Raw genomic sequence first — 20,532 nt, 5'->3', positions numbered from 1 at the left:
TAAAGAAAAAAAAGGATAAACATTTAGAATTTCAAAATTGGAAAACTTTTTTCACATGTGGAGAAAAGCTCTGAAGTCACAAAAGAAAATACTGATAAACTTGGCTCTGTTAAAATTAAAACTATCCATAACAGATTCTTCATGATCCTGAAAGTAGATTACAAACTGGAGGGGAAGGTTTGTGCAGGCCATATTAGATGACCAATTACTGAAAAGAAATGAAAGCGGTAACACAAAAGAAAGTGAGTGGAATGGAGGACAGCCAGCAACAGCTTATAGAAAGAATCCTCAGATTATCCCAAAATTAAGATGCATTCCATTTCAGCCCTAATAAGAAAATTGCTAAGCAGTGTTACGAAGGACGAGGAGGAGGAGGAGGAGGAGAGGAAAAGGAAGAAAGAAGAAGAAGAAGAAGAAGAAGAAGAAGAAGAAGAAGAAGAAGAAGAAGAAGAAGAAGAAGAAGAAGAAGAAGAAGCAGCAGCAGCTCAAAGCATCCTTGTAAGGTTTACCTGAGCCCCCAGGGACAACCAGAACAACCATAAAAAAATAAAATTAAGTAAGAAAATAAATAATAACAGGCTGTGGCTTTACATCTATTAAGTTATCAAAATGCAATTCATTGAGATGCCTTATAGTTGTTTTGTGCTGGTGGTGGTGGTGTATTGCTTTGTTTTTTTGTTTGTCTGGTTTTGGTTTTTGTTTTTAGTTACTGTGTCTTGAGTCCAGTCCTACCTTTCTAAATCAGCTCTGGGGTACCCATGCTGACACCCTAACACATCTCGGTTCTGCCCCCATAGGAGTTATAGAGTGGAAGCTGCCAGAAAAAGAGTAAACTTCTTCCCCACCCGTTTTCTGTTCCTCCAGCAACACAGCAATCCAGTTTTCACTTGCTGTCCAGTTTACTGCAGCCCCAGAGTCCAGATTGCAAGGTTTTCAGCACTTGATCATTTATCCTCCCGGTTCCCCTCCACCGACAGGGAGTTTGGTCTCAGCCCTCCTCCAGCTTCATAGTACCAGCTAAACCATACCTGATCCACAGAGGTCTTAGTCTCTGGATCAGACTCTCTGTCGAGTTTCTAAAATAATCATTTCAACAACTTTGCTTGTTCCTGAGCCATGGAGATGGTAACTCCTGTAATCAATCACTAACCACACACACACACATACACATATACACACATACACACACATATACACATATATACACACACACATTCCCAGCGTCGTCTTGCCTTACTTCTCTTCTTTACAACCTTTGTACTGCTTGAGAAGTCTGTATATGAAACTAAGCTGAGACCATGGGAGTGGCTTCTGACAGGATCTTAACCATATGCTCTGAAAGGTATCGACTCACAAGTAGGTCTGACATTATTGGAAGGAGAATCGATGCTCCTTATGACAGTTTAGGTGTGAAATGCCCCCCCATATTTGTTTGAACACTTAGTCTCCCCCACCTTCGTGGCACTGTATTGAAAGACTCTGGAACCTTTAGGAGATGGGGCCTGAATGGAGGGGAAGGTGCTGAGACATGAGTCTTGAGGCTCTAATTTGATTTATTTTCCTGAGTGCCAAAGCCGTGAAGTCAGCGGCCCCAGTTCCCACTTTCATGAAGCCACCCGCCCTTTGCCTTCCTTGAAGTGAGGGATTGTATCTACTGAACCAAGAGTTTTCTTTTCTTGTCAGCTATTCTGTTCCAGTCACAAGAAAGCTAACACTCCAAGAAAACTGGCAATTAACTGTGATGTATCTAAGAGATACCCATACATATGTGAAATACTGTGTAAAAAATGGAAACCATTGTGTTTTTACAAAAGTGAATGATTAGAGGGGAAGTTAAAAGATCACCAATGAAGAAATGCTCTTCAATATTATTTTGGAATCTCATTGTCCTTGCTAATTTTATGCCAACCTGACACAAGCTATAGTCATTGGAGAGAAGGGAGCCTTAACTAAGAAAATGCCACCATAAGATCGGGTTGTAGGCAAGCCTGGCAGAGCATTTTCTTGATTAATGATTGATATAGCAGGGTTCATCCCATTGTGGGTGGTGCCATTTCTGGGCTGGTGGTCCTGGGTTCTATAAGAAAGTGACCGAGTGTCAGAGCCCATGGATGTAGAGTTCAGGCCTATTCTTGTTCCTTCAAGGTTATGATAGAATGTTTGACCCAGGGAGTGGCGGCCTACAGGATACTTGACTTAAGGTGTGGTCACTGCATGTCCTGCCTAAACAACAGAATACTTAACTCGGGATATAGTTGCTTGATGTTTCGGTTATTAAAGAGGTAATTACTTTGTTTGCTCCTTGCTCGTATCCTGGCAAAGAAGTCTTGCCTTCTTCCCTGCCCCTTTAAGATTGGGGTATATAAGCATATGGAAAATAAATGCAAGCAAATTCAGTATTCACTGGGCTACCCTCCCGACTCTATTCTATCACTATCTATTTCTTTTGTACCTCTGTTTTGTCTGCCAAATATTTCTAATTCATATGCCCCTACCCTGAAACATACAAACCCAATGGACCCCGACAGCTGAGCAAGCCATGAGGAGCAAGTCAGTGAGTAGCTCCCCTTCACAGTCTCTGCATCAGCTCCTGCTTCCTGGTTCCTGCCCTGTTTGAGTTCCTGCCCTGATTTCTTCCAATGATGAACAGTGATATGAAAGTGCTAGCAAATTTTTTGCTTACATTTTGCATCTCAAGTTGCTTTGGTCATGGTGTTTTATCACAGCAATAGAAACACTAAGACACTCATGCATGTATACAATGAAATATGATCATATCCACCATCCCGCAAACCCCATTCCCTCCCTTCTCCATGGAAGGAAAATGCTTTTTTTAAGTATTCATTCATGAAACATTATGCAGAAATTAAAATAATGCTTAAAAATACAGTATAAAGCCTGAGATAATAGTGAATATGAAGGGAATGTACCATGTACAAACACAATGTAGTGTGTTTGTAGCCTCTGCTTGAATTTTTTAATTGCAAAAAATATATGTTTGCTTTGAGATTGTCTGGGAGGGTGCATAAGACACTGGGTACCTAGAGAACAAGAGAAAGAGAAAGACTTAAATTTTACTGTCAACCCTTTTGGACCTCATGAATTTTGTAGGATGTACATATATTACATCTACGAAAGAAATTTAATTCAAAAAATTTTAAGATATCCAGTGGGAGGAAATGAAGGATTCTCTAACTCAAATCTGCAAAGTGTGCAAAAATGTTTATCTGTTCTCTCTCCCAAGGCAACATTAACAAGATGTTAAAAGAATAAAAATGATATAAACTCACCGCATTGAAAAGAATAGGAGAGTAGCTATTAGCAAGTGAAATATTTCTAAACATTTCTGCGAGAGGAAAAGTGGATAAAACATTCTGAAGCTGGGCAAGGGAAACTGTAGTCTAGAATATATGACAATAATGAGAGGGCCGCCGGTGAGCAGGGAGAAAATCTTCCCAGGAGAGCCTAGAAATCACCATCCCGCCTCCAAGACCCAGAGCCACAGACAGAAGACGTTAGACCCTGAAAGTTATGAACAGTGCTGATTCCACAGTCCTCCCTTAATCCTTTAATCACACTGGCTGGAAAAATAAGTGTTTTACTTCCATGCCAAAAACAAATGCTTAAACAAAGGGTACTTTTCTAAGGAGAATTACCAAAATAAAGCACATAAATGGAGATAGTGATGTGTGGGGGCTCTCAAAGGTTTAGGGAGCCCTTTAAACTGCGTAATTAAAGAATGTCCAACCTGAAGGCAGCCTCACCACACACTCATCCAAAAAGCATACGCACATTGAATTTTTTTTCCTTAGTCTTAAATATGATGGATGACCAAAGTCCATTATGCACTTGTACTTGAGGTGAATGCAACTGAGGAGGAAAATACTGAGATAAGGCAGGAGAAAATTAACTTGAAGTGGTGTGGGTTACTCGGGGGACAGGAGAAAATTTCAAAATAAAACCCGACGCCAGGTGTGATGGATGTCACAGACTTGCAGTCCCAGCACCCGCGAGGCTATGGCAGGAGAATCCTTAGTGCCAAGCTGGAGTTACATAGAGCAATACCATAGAGGATGAGTGAGGAGAGTCTAAAAATTTACAAGTTATAACTTCATATACAAGCTCCCATTAATAGGGAATAAGTTATTGTTTTAAAAATCAATGAAATAACAGAAAAATAAGCACTTGGAAACAAAAATTTGTGATTAACAAATTAAGCATTATGAACAAAGAATCACAATATAAAATGAGAAATCTCTCTGAGCATTGAACCAAGAAATTCTAATGTCCAAGTAACACAAATTCAAGAAAGAGAAAGCTTCAATTGGATCATAATAAAATAAATAAGAATACTTCAAATTTGACAAACAATTTCCAAACTAAGATTGTCTACCATGTACCCAAAACGACCTCCTGGTCCCAAGTTCCAGAAATTTCAGAATACTGAAGGACTGGAGAGGTTACTCGGTGGTTAGAGCACTTGATGTGCTTTTGAGATACCAAGATTCAGTTCCCAGAACCCACATCAGGCAACTCAAAACCACTTATGAGCTCCAGGGATTCTGAAGCCTCTGCAGATACCTGCTCACTTGTGGTACACACAAAAATAAAACAATGACTTCTTGAATTTTGCATGCAAATGGATGGAAATAGAAAACACTATCCTGAGTGAGGTATCCCAGACCCAAAAAGATGAACATGGGATGTACTCACTCATAATTGGTTTCTAGCCATAAATAGGGGTCACGGAGTCTACAATAGGCGAATCTAAAGAAGCTAAGTAAGAAGGTGAACCCAAGGAAAAACATATAGTTATCCTCTTGGATAAGGGAAGTAGACAAAATTGCCGGGGAGAAAAGTGGGATCTTGGGGGTGGGGTGGGATGGGGGTAAGGGGAGATGGGGAGAGAAAAGGTAGAAGGAAAGGAGGGGGGACTTGGGGAAACAGGAGGATCGGGATAAAGGAAGGTTGGATAGGGGAGCACGGAACCCCATTTCTTAGTTAAAGGACCCACTTTAGGAGGGGCAGGAGACTTGACCCTAGAGGGGCTCCCAGGTGCCCAAGCTGAGGCCCCCAGTTAGTTCCTTGGGCAGCTGAGGATAGGGAACCTGAAATGACCCTACCCTAGAGCAATACTGACGAATATCATGCATATCATCCTAGAACTTCCATCTGGCGATGGATGGAGATAGAGACAGAGACCCACACTGGAACACTGGATAGAGCTCCCAAGGTCCCAAGGAGGAGCAGAAGGAGGGAGAACATGAGCAAAGAAGTCGGGACCACGAGGGGTGCACCCACCCACTGAGACAGTGGAGATGATCTACTGGGAGCTCACCAAGGCCAGCTGGACTGTTACCAAAAAAAGCATGGGATAAAACTGGACTCTCTGAACATGACGAACAATGAGGGCTGATGAGACGCCAAGGACAATGGCACGCGGTTTTGATCCAACGCAATGTACTGGCTTGGTGGGAGCCTAGCCAGTTTGGATGTTCACCTTCCTAGATATGGACGGAGGGGGGAGGACCTAGGACTTATCACAGGGCAGGGAACCCTGACTGCTCTTTGGACTGGAGAGGGAGGGGAGAAAAGTGGGGGGAAAGGGAGAGAGGTGGGAGGAGGGGGACAAGAATGGGAGGAGGGGGAGGGAAATGGGAGGCTGGGAGGAGGTGGAAATTTGTTTTTTTTTCTTTCTTTTCTTTATTCTCCTTTTATCAATAAAAAAAAAGAAAAAAAATTGAGAAAATTCTAAAATTTTCTTCAGCAGAAAAAGAATTCGTTAAATTATGAGAAACATGTTGGTATCAAATTTAGAAAATGAATATAAATTTTAATGGAGAAGATTCTTCACAGTCATAAGCAAGGAGAGAAAAGGGTTTGGCTAAAAGCTCTAGCTTAAAAACATGGAGACCTGAGTACAAATCCACAACACCCATGGGAAAGGCTGGGTGTAACTGCATTTGGGCTGTGTGCCGCTGCTGTTGAAGGTAGAGATGGCAGAATGGCTGGAGCTTGGCGGCCACCAGCCTCGTTCCAGAGTCAGAGGTGACTCCGTCTCAACAAATTAAGCAAATTGTAATAGAACAGGACACCCAATGTCCTCCGACAGCCTTTAAACATACACCACACACACACACACACACACGGAAGGGGTATTTTCAATGTAGAATTTGACAACCATTTTGATATTAATCTGAGAGAGCAGAACAAAGGCATTGTCAGATACGTAAGAACCTTCCTACCTTTCCATGGAAAATTACTTTAAGGCACGTTCCAGAAAAGCTAAGAAGTGAACCACAAAGAGAAAGATATGAGATCAAAGAAACCGGAACCACACAGCATAGAGAGTAATGAAAAGAAGACTCAAAATGACATCTCTTAGGCCAACCTAAGGAACAATCAGCCCAGGTTAGGAAAAAAAGAGCAGCTTAGTCCAAAAATAAGGCATTGATAGGTAGGGGGAACGGTAGAAAAAACTAATTCCTTTGATTTGGCCATATTCTTACTGCTGCAAAGACAGGATATAAAAGAGAAAAAAAAGAATTGGAAACTCTAAGGAACAGCAAAACAAGAGAAAGAAAAAGATAATTATATCACTTGGCTCTGCAATGGACAATATTCACAAAATCATAATCACATAAACACTCCCAAGCTTCAGTTTTTAAAATCCATCTGTAGACAAAGCACATAATTTTTACTCTGTTAAGAATAGAGCGTAAACTCCACAGGTGATCTGAAAATACAAGCTGTATGAGGAGAGAAGGGCAAAGGGGAAGAGAGAGATCACAGACAGTTTTACATTCGTCCTCCATCCTATAAAATGCAAGATGAGAAGGCAGATATTTTGGGATGGGTCTCTGCCGTTGGACTTAAACTAAGATTACAAAGCAGCAGATGCAATATAAGGAGAGGACAGATGTGGTCAATCAGAGAAGCGGTCAAGATGCATCACTGTTTCCCGTGCTGTTAAAAGGTCTGTGGATTCTGTTGAAAAGACACAAACAAAAGCAGGGCTTTAGAACAGTTGTCATGGCTTCTGAAAAGTGGGGGCTACCTCCACAGACACATGCATTTTAAAAGTTCAAGTGGAGTAGTACTGGGGGCATTAATGAGGCATGAGATCATCACTTTTCTAGAAAACATTTCTATATTATTCTTCATCTTTAGGTTTTTTTTTAATTGTGGGTGGGTTTTTTTTGGGGGGGGGGGTTAATAGTTTTCTGTGACACAGAGGATCAAACAAAGCCAGGATCTTGAATGTACTAAGCAGTCTACCACTGAACGTCATGCCCAGCCCTCATCTTTTTATTATAGACATCTATGAGTTGGGTAAAATATAAATACATGAATAAAATGTTAAAGAGGTGTTACTGCACATATTTTACAGTATGAAGCATCAGAGTTCCAAGTGTGAGAAACGTGAGCAGGGCCAATAAATATCTTATGAGATCTTGTCAACTTACCCTCGGCTCAATCCCCAGTGCCAAAAAGAAAAGATATAGTATATGAGATTATATAAACTTAATTATCCTCCAAATATCCATTTTCTTTGAGGCACTCAGTGGAAATAATGGACAATTTTTAAACTATATGAGATTTCCTAGCAACTTGAAATAAAGCCATTCCCTCAAATCCCAAAGTGTTAGTGGTGGAAGGAAACAAGTGACTCCCACACATGTGTTCTGTCCTCCATATGCTTGCTATGGCACTCACATGCATGTGCACACACAATCAATAAATATGTAAATAAATAATAGGTAGAGGGTAGATAGATGGTTAGATAGAGATAGATAAATAGATAGATAGATAGATAGATAGATAGATAGATAGATAGATAGATAGATGATAGATAGATAGATAGATAGATAGATAGATAGATAGATAGATAGATAGATAGATAGATGATAGATAGTAATCTTCCTCCCTGTGGATGTCCACAGAAAGTGAGTGAGCTGGTTGTCCTATGTCGGTAGATACACGACTCACTATCTCTTAGGCAGTGACATCACCCTCCCACAGTTCATGGTGAACATTTCTGGGGTACTTTTCATTGTCATAAAGATTAGAGTAAACTTCCAATGCTCAAGAAGTACCCCAGTGGTCTGAGTATGAGGGACTTTTTCCTATTCATCCTGGACAGCAGTCATGCAAAAGGGACATAAACATCCTGGGTTCCCAGTGGCTCCTCCTCGGCATTAGCTGTACCAAGTGAGATAAATATCCTTAATCACCATGGCCACTGAAGCAGAACACTCAGCAACTCTTATTAAGCATCCAACCCATGCCTTATCTGGTTTCAGAACTTCTGCATTAAAGTTAATTCTAAAAGTTCTTTGCTGGGGAAAAGTCTACTTCATTTTTAAAGTCTAAAATCCCACTACACTTATGAAGACTCCTTGACAGCTCATCTCTTGCTGTCCTTCCAGTTTTCCACAAAGAATAAACGGCCCGTTGCCATTATCTGTTCACACATTTGCATCATGGGAGCATAACTAGACATCTATAGGGTTCCTCCCCTAGTCTGAGAACTCTCTTGAGACAAGAAATATCTCAATCATGTCTTTCTCATGGACTTAGACCAAGAAAAACACTTTGAAATGGTACACATCTGCTCAGTGGGGAACTAGATGTTAAGAATTAAAAGGTTTCTTAGAAACAAATTATCCTAGCTTTCATTGCTCACACTCTTCATACAGACACATCTATCCTTTATTATCTATAACTTGCAAAGGGCGTTTTGTACAAGCTGTAGGGCCGCAGAACTAGGTCTCAGGACACATTGCAGTAGGGACTCTCGCCGCTGTAATCGCTTTTAGGCAGCTGCTTATCTCCCCTGCACTACAAGTGTCAGAGAAAGCCGTCCATTGTTGGTATCCTCTCATGTCTTGTTGGGAACTTGTCAGGGACTGTTCTTCTTTCTTTTGTCCTCCTTTGAGTGTCTCGGAGCCTTTAATAATAGATGGAGCATAAAGGGCACTAAGCACCATCCGCAGTGGTATTTATCCTCATCACTCCGACTTTACTTTTCTTGAGTTCTTTCTCTGCCCCTTCTCTCGCTCTCCTGTTGCTTCCTACAGATAGACCCTAGTATATGCAATGGTGTTCTTGCAGGCTTTCCTGTTCTGCTTGCACCCGGTACATACAACTCCTCACCCACAGCTACAGAAGCATAGTAAAGGGGAGCCCCCACTACCCTCCCTTCTCCTCCAGGAACTCCTTTTGTTTCTTAGCCTGGGTCACTCCTGCTAGCCTCAGAACCTCCTCCTGAGCTTGGCCTCACCTAGGCTCTCAGGACAGGCCCCAGTCTTGGTCACCACACACCTCTTCTTTCTGAGTGGAGGCCATGTTCAGCAACCTGGGAGAGAAACCACAGAGTTCTTGTGGTTGCACCTTAGACTTGCAGCAAATATGAAGCATCCTCTCAATGCAGGGTTTTCTCTTGGATCCAGCATAAATTCTCTATCTATCTCAGATCCTTAAAATACAACCTGTCCTGGGCATAATTTTAAACTGGCAATACATCAAATGCCACAGGCAACATGGTGCTTCTGCCTGCCTTCAGGCCTGGGCCTCACAATCTAGACAGGAAGGGCCCTGCTGTACACTTCTATTTCCTGCACAGCAACATGAGCAAAAATCACATGCTGGGCTTGCTGGGTTGTTGTTTTTTTTTTAACAAAACAGCAAGTATGGATGAGCTCACTGTTATTCAAGAGGGAGGACGAACAATACAGGGGGAGAATGAGATAAAATACTATTTTTAGTATGGCACAGCTATGCCGCTCCTGTATATGAACTCAAAGAACTCGAAGTCCACATTGCCACAGAGGTGCCTGAGAGCAAGAAATGGAGCTGTTCTAGATGTCCATCAACAGATGAATGGGAAAAGAATATGTGGTACGTATCATATACACCGTGGAGTTTTATTCAGCCATACGGGGAAAATGAAATGACATTTTGAGGGAAATGGATAAAACTGGAATTCATTATGTTATTGAAATAAACCAGACTTAGACAAACACCTTATATGTGGAGCCGGGATTTAAAATCTCTCTCTCTCTCTCTCTCTCTGTGTGTGTGTGTGTGTGTGTGTGTGTGTGTGTGTGTGTGCGCGCGCGCGCGCGCACGCGTGCGCGTGTGTGTGAAAGAGAGAGAGAGGGAGGAGAAAGGGAGAGAGAAAGATGGTGGTGGGAGGTAGAGAGAAAAGACAAGCAAGGCTATCATGAGAGAGGAGAACGAGAACTGAGGTGGATAGGGAACACATGTGACATAAGTGTGGAAGGTAATCCATCAGTGGGGTGAAAGGGAGCAGCAGGAGGAGAACGGGGGTCAAGAGAGGTCATTGGGAGGCCGACATAGTATGAAGATGACATAATAAAATGCATTACTCTCTAAGCTAACTTAAAATGGTAACAAGAAATATTGCCCAGTCAAACGAATAAAAACATAATTCACAGATCTTCAGAATACCTTAAACAATTTGTTAACAATTCATTTACCATCTGGTAGAAAAAAGGGAAACTGGGCCAGACAGCTTGGTGGAATTTTTAGACCTTCCCAGATTTGTTCTTTTATTCCAGTGATGGCCCTTCCTTCATTTTGCTCTCCTTATTACACGGTTCTGTGGAGAAGATCCTCTCCTGTACCCCGCACTCACCTTCTATTAAGTCTGGAGAAGTGTCTAGGTCTGTGCTGTCCAGTGTATCAGTTACTAACTGCCCCTGGCTATTACATTCTTACTAATGTGAAACAGGTGAAATTTCTAAGGAATGGTACCCACCTGCACACAGTGGTAACCACATGGGACAGAGCAGGTACAGAACGCTTCCACCTTCACCAGAAATGCCGCTGCTCAGGGATAGCTAGGAGGAACCCCCATTCCAATCGGGGCTGATGAAAAGTCGCTCTGTAATGATGGTGTAGAAAGGTAACGTTGCCACAGAGGATTTATAAAATGCAGAGGCAAAATGTCTTGCCCTTTGAAATGCGGCTGAAGCTCTTCACGTTATAGAGCAAAATGCAAGTTTCCCTGACATAAAATAGCGGAGCTACGACTGAGGTGAGGATGTTTATGGGCAAGGACAAGGGAGAACAGGAAGCATTATACATGAATAAGAGGAAGAAAATTAGGACACATGAGGCGAACAGAGGGAGTCTTCAGGGCAGAGTCCACGGGTAACATAATCTGGTTATATTTGGGGGTGTTATCAGAATATGTATCCTAAAGTTCCTGAGACAGCTTCTTTGAGGTAATCCCTGGAGTTAGCTATGAAAGGGTAGTGAGCAAGGATGTGGTTAGACTGCCCGGAGTAGAAGCTTGCCTAAGAGAACGGTAATGCTATTAACATCTTCATGCCCATGAACTCTGGCGTGGGTTAATCTTTCCACTCCTATGTCAACAGGATATGAGCTAGTCACAGCCCAGGCTAACCCTGCAAGCCTTCTGAATTTTTGTTCTTTAGGATCTCAATTCTATCTTCTTATAAAAACAGATTTATGAAGTAAATAGTGGTCTCTGTTCTAACACTGAAACCTGTGTCTATTCTATCTTAGATACAGAAGGAATTTTCCAGGTATAATCAGGACCCAGGGATAACAAGACTATATGGGAATGTACAGATGAATTTAATGCAGTAACAAGACTCCTTATTAAAACGGAAGCAAGGGATCACAGGAAAATGGGAAACATTGTGTTTTTACTCTACGGTGGATGAACAGGGCCACAAGCCCTAGAACGTGGGCATGCTCTAGCTGCTACGTAAAGGAATAAAATAAATTCTCCCCCAGATCTACCAGAAGGAATGGAACAGAGTGGCCTTATCCAGAGCCTACCAACTGATAGCATTTATGCTATAGCTTTAAGACATTTCCAGAGCTCCCAATCCCTAGAGTTGGGTTGGAACCCTGGGAAAACTCATTCCATCCACCATTTAAAGATAACATTCAAAATATTAAAGAGGTTGTTTTTAGCCCAATATTGCTTGAATGGAAAAAAGACATAAAAATAAATCAAAATTCTTTCTGCTGATTTAAACCAAAAACGTCTCAACAGCTTCCTCTCCCTTACTTCCAATTAGCTCCGCCCACCCCTACCGTCTTGTAAACACTTCTCAAATCTAACACAGATGCTTTGGACCTATTTACCTCCAGCTGGATTTCCAACACACCTCTGATTGGTGTCCTCACGGCCACTCTGTCCCCTTCCATCCTAGTTTTCACAAAGCAGCAGGAGCATTCGTTCTAAAGGAAAACTATCAACCCTCACACGTAAGACATTTCAATAGTTCCTACGTCATCATCGGCCTCCACCTTCCTGAAACCCACTCAAGGTGACTTAAGCAACCACGTGTTGATTCACCCCGTTCCACCAGCAGTCTGAGCAGGGGGAGCTCGGCCTGGGTACAGTGACTTTGCGAAGCCATCCCTGAACAAGATGGCTGTCTTTCATCTCTGCTGTTCCTCATGATAACTTCTCCCCCATTGAAACCAGCAGGGAGAGGACTGAGGAAAGAGGTAACAGCAACTACAGAAGTCTCCTCACCCCACTACTCAGAGCCCAGAACTCTTTCTCAAGGCTGCCCCCAGTTCCAGTGGAGGAGAGAAAGTTAGGCACTTAAACTTTCCAGTCACTGAAGTGGAAAACAAGTAAGGCAGGAATAAAAGATGCAACCGGAAAAGAAGCAGAGAGGTCAGCCCTGTTAACCTAAGGACCTCAGGATGCATGACAAGCTTCTAAGCAACCAGCGCCTCATTTACTATTTTGGGTCCTCTCTCCACCTTGGTCCTGAGTGTCACCGTCTGCTTATTTTTCAGTTTCTAAATCATGACAGGATTTTTCCAACTCCAGATGTTTGTGCATGGTCCTCAATGTGGCTCCGCTAACTTCTGTCCTTTTTCTAATTTCAATCTGTATGAAGGAGTCTCTGGGACTGTTTGTGGCATCCCTCCACTCTAGGTTAAATGTTCCCCCTAAAAATTATCTACTATGTTGTCATTGGCAACTGTATACACATATTGTCTACTGTGACAAAGTCCTTAAAGGTAGTGATTAGACCCTACAATGTTTGCTATTTTGTTTTCAGTGCCTGGTCTAAATTCTGTCACATAGTAAGTAATAATCACTGCCTGTTGAGTAAGTGTGACCCCTAAGTAAAAATGGGGTGATGGTTACCAGCTAAATGAACAGATACAGTTCTATTCCTCTAGAATATGTTGGAGTACACCCTATTCTGGGCACACATGCTCAGTTTTCTCATCTTGAGTGTTAAACAGCAGACCCTGAAGCTTTAAGAATAATCCTCTATTGAATATTTGTCCTCTAAACTTCTGAGTTCTTGTAGAAATTGTATTGAATGCTGAAAAAAACAAAACCAGAAACACAGGGACACTCAGGAGGAATGAAGGCAATACCAAGCTGGGGGAACAGAGTCTGGCAGAACTGGTGGGTATTGAGAATCCTGGTTCCTCTCCCAGCCAGCCCTGTGAAGTACAAGCAGAGTCCCTGAGAGACTGGTTCTACGGTACCCCCATGCACCTTAGGGCTTGCAACATGGGCCAAAACACCTGTGACCCACTTGGTAGCACAAATACAGATTTCAAAGGTCCAGACAGGCTTAGACAATGGTCACATCAGTACCTCTCTGACATTTGAGTATCATTGTAAGACTCTGGGGACTTTTCCATGACGGGGACAATGGGTGGGAAACCCCAGTAGTGACTAAATTAGAATTTTTCAGCAACCCTGTAGGACAAAGCCCAGAGAGTTATTTAATTTGATTTAAAGCAAATAGAGATGTGACATTTCTTGCTCACCTGAGTTTATTGAATAAGATTTATATTCACTACATAAATGGATGGCTTAGTGATTTATGCTATATCCATGTGATGGATGAAATAATAAGCAGTCATTCAAACTAACAGTGACATACCCGGAGAGAAATAAGCCTCACAATGACAAAGCCCCATAAATAGTGCTTATTACCTGCATTTATTCTCTCCGGACACTCTCATTTTAACCTAAAAATCTGGGTCCATTCTGTCAGGGCCTCTCAATACAAAAAAAAAAATGCCTCAAAGATCTTTATAAAAAAAAATGGTCAGAAAAAATAGAAAATGTATCCACTGAGAATAAAAATACTCACATTCTCTGATGAGAACAATGTGTTTACTATATGCTGCAGCCATAATTACTTGGCCTCTATGGGTAGAGACTACATGTGATGATTTGCCTCTTCTGTTCCAACTTATGGAGGAAGAGTTTTCCATCCATGCTAAATAAATGAGCCAGTGTCCCTTCTGATCTTGGTGCTACTTCCTGGACCCTCAATATTGCACATTCTGACACAGCTTGATCCATGTTGCTTTCATGACTTGATGATCAAACCTGAGCACTTGAGAAGCCTTGGAGAGAGCCCTCAGTCTGCCTTAGCTCTACTTAACTGCAGCTATGACAGAATACTGCAAAGTGGGTGATGTAGTAATAGGAGCGGCGGGGCTTTGCCGGCTAGATGTAGCCCATTCCTTAGCTTTCCAGCCTCATGGCGTTTCAAGGTCCCTGCCAGCAAGCCAGCTTCAGCAGTCTATGCTTGCAAACCGCATGAACCGCCTGCGTAAAAGAGTCAGAGTTTGCCCTGGCAGGACAGCCCAGAAAGCCGGCATTTTTAAATGGCGCAGGTTTTTCCTGCTACGGCTGAAAACCGAAAAGCATGTGTTCAGCTTTTCATCAACACTGTTTAAGTGTTTCGTGGCAGGACCTCTTAATGAGCTGCAGGGTTTTACAGCTGAAGCTGAGTCAGGAAGCCTCTCTTATATGAGAGCGCTTGCTTGCCTCTAGCAAGCAGAGCAGACCCAAGAAATTGCCATAAGAAACATGCTTTACTCTATTCTTTTCCAAGCTTTCTCAGGCTTTTTGTGGACTCAGTTAGCCACACGTCTGGGCGTCATTTGTAGTAATAAGGGCAGCAGGGCTGCGTCCCCAACATCCCAGCCACCTGCTCGGCTAGCTTTTGCCCCGAAATAACAACACACAAACTGTATTCATTTAATCACTGCTTGGCCCATTTCTATCTAGGCTAATTCTCACATATTAATTTAGCCCATTTCTAATCATCTGTGTAGCGCCCCTAGGTGCGCTTACCGGGAAGATTCCAGCCTCTGTCCATCCTGGGTCGGAGCTTCATAGTGTGCGTCTGCCTGGGAGCTGGGCATGGCGTCTCTGCTGAGGCATCTGCTCCCGAGAGGAGAGCTGTCGAGTCTGAGCTCACTTCCTCTTCCTCCCAGCGTTCTGTTCTGTTTACTCCACCTACCTATGCTCTAACCAATAAAATGGGCCAAGGCAGTTCCTTATTAGCCAATGACCTTCCTCCATCAGGGTGTTTTGTTTTTTTTTTAAAGAAAAAAAGTTCCTTATATTTCTGGAGGTCAGAAAGCCGTAGGTCAAGAGGCCTGCAGCTAACAAGGAAACACTCTCAAAATGACAGCATTCGTTCATTCAGGAGGGAAGAACTCTCATGACAGACTATCTGGAAGACCCCACCTCTCAACACTGCTACAGTGAGATTTAAATTGTCAAGATGTGAACTCAGAGGGACACATCCCAATCATACATACTGTTTGAATTGTAGGCATTCTAACTGGCTTGTGGACAGTACCTTATTTTTCCAGACCTCACCAATCTGGAAAGAGGGTTTTACCTTAACTAAAATAAATAAATAAATAAAAAAACATGATCCTTCTCCCAGCTTCAGAGATGCATCAGCTATTTCTGAGAATCCCTAGACATGATTCTACAAGTTCTGTTTCCTCTTGGGCTTCTGTTCTCATACACTTTTCTGAAGTTCATGAAACCTCACTCAGGTGGTGTCTCACTCTGTCACACTGACCTCTGAGAGACATTCATCCTCCCTCCATTGTTATTCCTGGGACTTTCAAAGAGCCCATCACCTGTGGGTGCCAAAGTGGGTGCTGTCCCTTATTCAAGGCAGAGAAGAGGAATCACACTACCCTTCCCCAAGAGAGAAAACAGATCTCGTTTCTATCCAATGGGATAAAAGAATCTGAATTGTTTGTCTCTCCTAGATGACTGAGTCTTTCAAAAGGACAGCTTATTTGGCTCTGTGCAGCCCAGCCCTCTAAATGTCAGACTGCAGATGGAAAAAGGCAATCTAAGATACACTCTTAGCTGTCATCCCATCTCCAGTTTTTCCCAAGCAGCCCAAACAACTGTCATCTCTTTTCTTTAGGGCAAATGTACCAGGTGAGTTCCTTATGATTCTGGCTTTATTTTGTCACCTGTCTTAATTGTAGTCTGTGGTGTCTACTGCACACACAAAGCTTTAACTTGACCTATTTTATAATAGAATGATTGCTTTTAGTTTCCCCGGCCTTACCTATCTATCTCGGGCTGTTTCTAAACCACAGACAAAAAAGTAAAATGTCCTCCCTGACAGCTGAGACCCCTTGAGATTGACACAGAACTTAAGATTTGCAGAAAGTCTGTGACTTTCTCTCCTCTGTCCTTCCTACAGGAAGTTCTGATGCGATAGCTGACTACCTGAGGGTTTGATCTGTGTCCACCTCCATGCGTCATTGACCCCTGTGGGATGATCTAAACATTACATCTTAGATGCCAAGATTCTAGGCATAAACTGATCACACAATATTGAGTCATTTAAGAAGTCCTGTCCAACTAATCATAATTTTTTTTCTCAAATTTTCTCCAACCAGAAAAAGAAACTGTGTTTTCCTATTACATTCAAAAACCTCAACACCTCTGAATAATTTGTTAACCCTTCCCTCATTTCAAAGGTAAAATGACATCTTCAGGTTCAGTATTCATTAGCCTATAATAACACGTATCTCATTGAAATGTGTTTGTACATGCTTTCCCCACCTGTGAGCTATAAGAACTGAAGGTGTACACTCTTCATTGATTCATTAATTCATTTATTCAATAGGCATCTCTGTTTCACTATGTGCCAGACACTATCCTAAACCCCATTTATCAGCTCTGTCTCAAGAGACATTAAATTACTGGGTTTTGTTTGAGCAAAGGAAAATAAAAAGAATTAAGCAATAAGTAATTACTCTGATCCCCTGCCCTTAAAAAAGCAAGCTTTTGTTCTTCATCTACTTCTTCCACAGCACACAGAGGGTTCTGCCGGACATACTGCTTCTCATCTCTCCAAATCCACCCAAACAAAGGGCTCCTTAAAACATCTCTGCACAAGAGAGGAAATGTGAATTCGTTAGCCCTAGCCCTGGCTCCCTGAGGCTGACATTCTTTCTCCACTATCTGATGATGGTCTTGGGGAAGCCTCTCTCCTCTTTTTGACTGAGAACCCAGAATGGAGGTAAACTTTTCTCTCAAGTCTCCATATTTCTTCATACTATTAAATGTAGAAAAAATTACTTACATTAAAAAAAAAGAAAGAATCCACAGAGGGAACTAGCTCTGGTTCATAGTCAGGCATGCTCTTGAAGTTCACAGGTCCTGGTTTACCATCCTTAAATCACCCCAGGCTATCCCTCTCCTAACCCATCTATCATGTTAGAGCCTCAAAAGCTATACTTCCTATAAGCAAGGACCTAAAATGGTGACGAGCTCCCTTCATTCTTCTCAGTTCCTCCCACCTCTCAGACCTCTTCTTCCCAGAAGCTTTGGAATTAGCTAAATCTTCTGTGTGAAAATAAAAGCCCTTCCTTTGCAGACAGCCATACTCAATTTTATTTGTGCACTCAAACTCAAAATATAATAACAGCCTCAAAACCAGATCAATGTACAGTTATATAGGGATTGAGCATATTTTCCTTCCCTGTCAACTCCTGTGCCCCCACTTCCGCTTCCCAAGAACTTTAGTTATATGATTTCCCATGAAATTCACTTCCCTTTGGGTACCTTACCCTTGACTGTCAACTTGCCCCATACAAGCTTTCAGCTTTGACTTTGGAATGCCCAACTTAGAGCATGCACACACACACACGCACATGCACACACACAAGCACATACACATGCACACACACAAGTACATAAACACGCACACACACGCACACACTCGCACACACGCGCACACATACTTGAAAATGAATGAATGGGCGCATATCCCTCCTTAGAGAATGATTTATTCCTTGAAGCAAACTTGTCATAAACATGAAAAGTCTTAGCAGTTTTATGTTTTATTATAAAAGGGATGCATATTTTACATCCTAATATTTAATATGTTGATATTTTATAAATGATTTAGGTTTAAAATTACTCAGAATCATTTTAGATAACACAACCATTTTCTACATTTCTCTCTACCTGTGGGCCAGTCTCTGAGGCTGGGGCAGAAAACAAGTCACTTAGCAAACCTGAACTGAACTTGACTCAGTAGACAGCTGTTAAATCAGATTCAACATCCAAGCAATTACTCTTATCTCTCTTGATATCATAATATTTCAAGAGTCTAGGCTTATTCATGGAGACAGAAATAGAATTTGGTGGTAATTGACTTGTGTTTTGTACACAGAGGCTGTTTGCCTACTTCCTTGCTCTTATATTTTATTTTCACATGAGAGCGATTACCGAGATAAGGAGCCTACCTGCCAATGATTGACAGCTGAGTGTTTAATGACTGCCTGGTGGAAATATAATCAGCATCTTTTCTTATTGAAAAATCAAGGCACTTGTCATTTTTAGGCAAAAAAAAAATGTTTCTGATCCACTGGTCAGTTTGTTATACTGTTTGGGGGAAATACCACTGAAAGAATTTTCAGCAAAGATAGTAATGATGTTGCTCTCCACAACACCAAAGTTATCATTTTCATCACATCAACATGATTAAAGAATTTCCAATGACTCATGGTCTCCGCAATCAACTTTCTTTAATCAGTTCTGAAACACCATCTTCATTCCTGTATATTTGTTGTGAGCCGTGAAAACTTTAATAGCTTTGCCTTACAGCTATTTATTGTGAGTATTCAGGCTCTTACAGGTTCCTAAGTAAGTCAAATTTGTGTGTGTCCCCTCTCAATTATTGAGATAAGAATTTAATCAATTCATCTCATGTGGATATTGATGTTTCCTGAAGACTTTTTTTCCTCATCAGTTAAAGAATAAATCAATCTTTAATTTGTAAACTTTGACTAACACCTCCACCCAATTCAGTATAAATATATCCGATGGTAGGAAAACAAACAATTTTCAAAACCACTTCACTGTTCAAAATAAGTTTCTCTTAGGAAATAACTTGTTTAAAAACTGAAAGCATTTTTTTTAAGTTGGTTTAATTACTTTGGAAGAAAGCTTCACTCTTTTTAAAATTTCCCAAGTACAAAAAGTGATTATGGGGGCTGAAAAGACAGCTTGGTGGTTAGGAGCACACTGGCTGCTTTCCAAGAGGATCCCCATTTAATTCCCAGCACCCAAAGAGCAGCTCACAGAATCTATGACTCCAGTTCCGAGGGATCTGTCACCCTCTTCTGGTCTCCACAAGCACTAGGTACAGACATAAAAGCTAACAAAAATCCATACACACAATATAGAAATAAAATTTTAAAAAGAATACTATTAAAAGTGGTTATGTTTTAAAAAATGCAGTCAAACTAGTCTAAATCAAATAAGTTACTTGAGTTGAGAAAGTTTTTAAAAAAAAACTCTCTAAGTACTGTTTAAAATTTTGGCAGGAAAAAATTTTTTGCCATGTGTATATTTTCGTAAGATTTAGGATGGAGCTTCCAACAGTAAGAGTGTAGTTAAATGTGTGGCTTTCTTCAAACGAGAGAAACACGTTTTACACCCATTCACATTTAAACATAATAAATCCTATATTTAGACAGGCTTCTCAAAACACCCTAAACCTTTTAATTTGGAAGTTGCTGTTTACTGCCAATTACAAATGACAAGGGGTAGTTTTGTCGTCTTCTCTCTAATTCAAAGGGGACAATATTAATGTCTAGTCTTCTATATACTAAAGACTGCTTTTCTGTATTTCCCTGACGATTCTACTTGCTTTGGGCGATTTGATGCTTGCACTGCAAACTGTCTTCATTAAGCAAGATCCATTCTCACTTGGAAATGCAATTTTTACTTGTTTCCTTGCACTGCCAGGGGATGAACACGGGGCCTTGCACAAGCTAAGCAAGTACTCTACTCCAAAATACATCCACAGTGTTTTGGGTTTTAAATGTTCATAATTTTTGAAAAGAAATCAATAATGACAGTAAAATTGCAAAATTCAAAAATGTAATTTTGTGCTATTCAAACTAGACCAAAAATAAACATCATTGTTGTGGTAAATATTTTACTGGATGTAATTTTGGCAGGAATTCAAAGTAAATTGTGAAAATTGGATATGAGAGAAAAAGTCAAGAGGAAAAGAAACCAAAATCTGTCTGGGAGTCTGGCTGTAGATGCCTAGATTTGTAAAATTCTGCATCCTTTCCCTGCTTCTCCGCACACCTAGCCCAGGGAAGGTGAAAAACTGGGCTCAGTGGTTGGCCCCAGATGTACAATCAACCCTATCTGAACCAGACTGGCTAGGCCATTTG

General features: G+C 41.4%; 1 pseudogene; it reads right to left on the bottom strand.

Moving 5' to 3' along the window:
* The window catches only part of LOC142858165 (high affinity immunoglobulin epsilon receptor subunit alpha-like), a 69,079-nt pseudogene extending 56,780 nt beyond the window's left edge, over positions 1-12,299 (bottom strand).
* Positions 12,300-20,532: the final 8,233 nt, after the last annotated feature.

The sequence above is a fragment of the Microtus pennsylvanicus genome, chromosome 10, assembly GCF_037038515.1.
Source record: "Microtus pennsylvanicus isolate mMicPen1 chromosome 10, mMicPen1.hap1, whole genome shotgun sequence".
Taxonomy (NCBI): domain Eukaryota; kingdom Metazoa; phylum Chordata; class Mammalia; order Rodentia; family Cricetidae; genus Microtus; species Microtus pennsylvanicus.
This window is presented reverse-complemented; position numbering and strand designations above follow the sequence as displayed.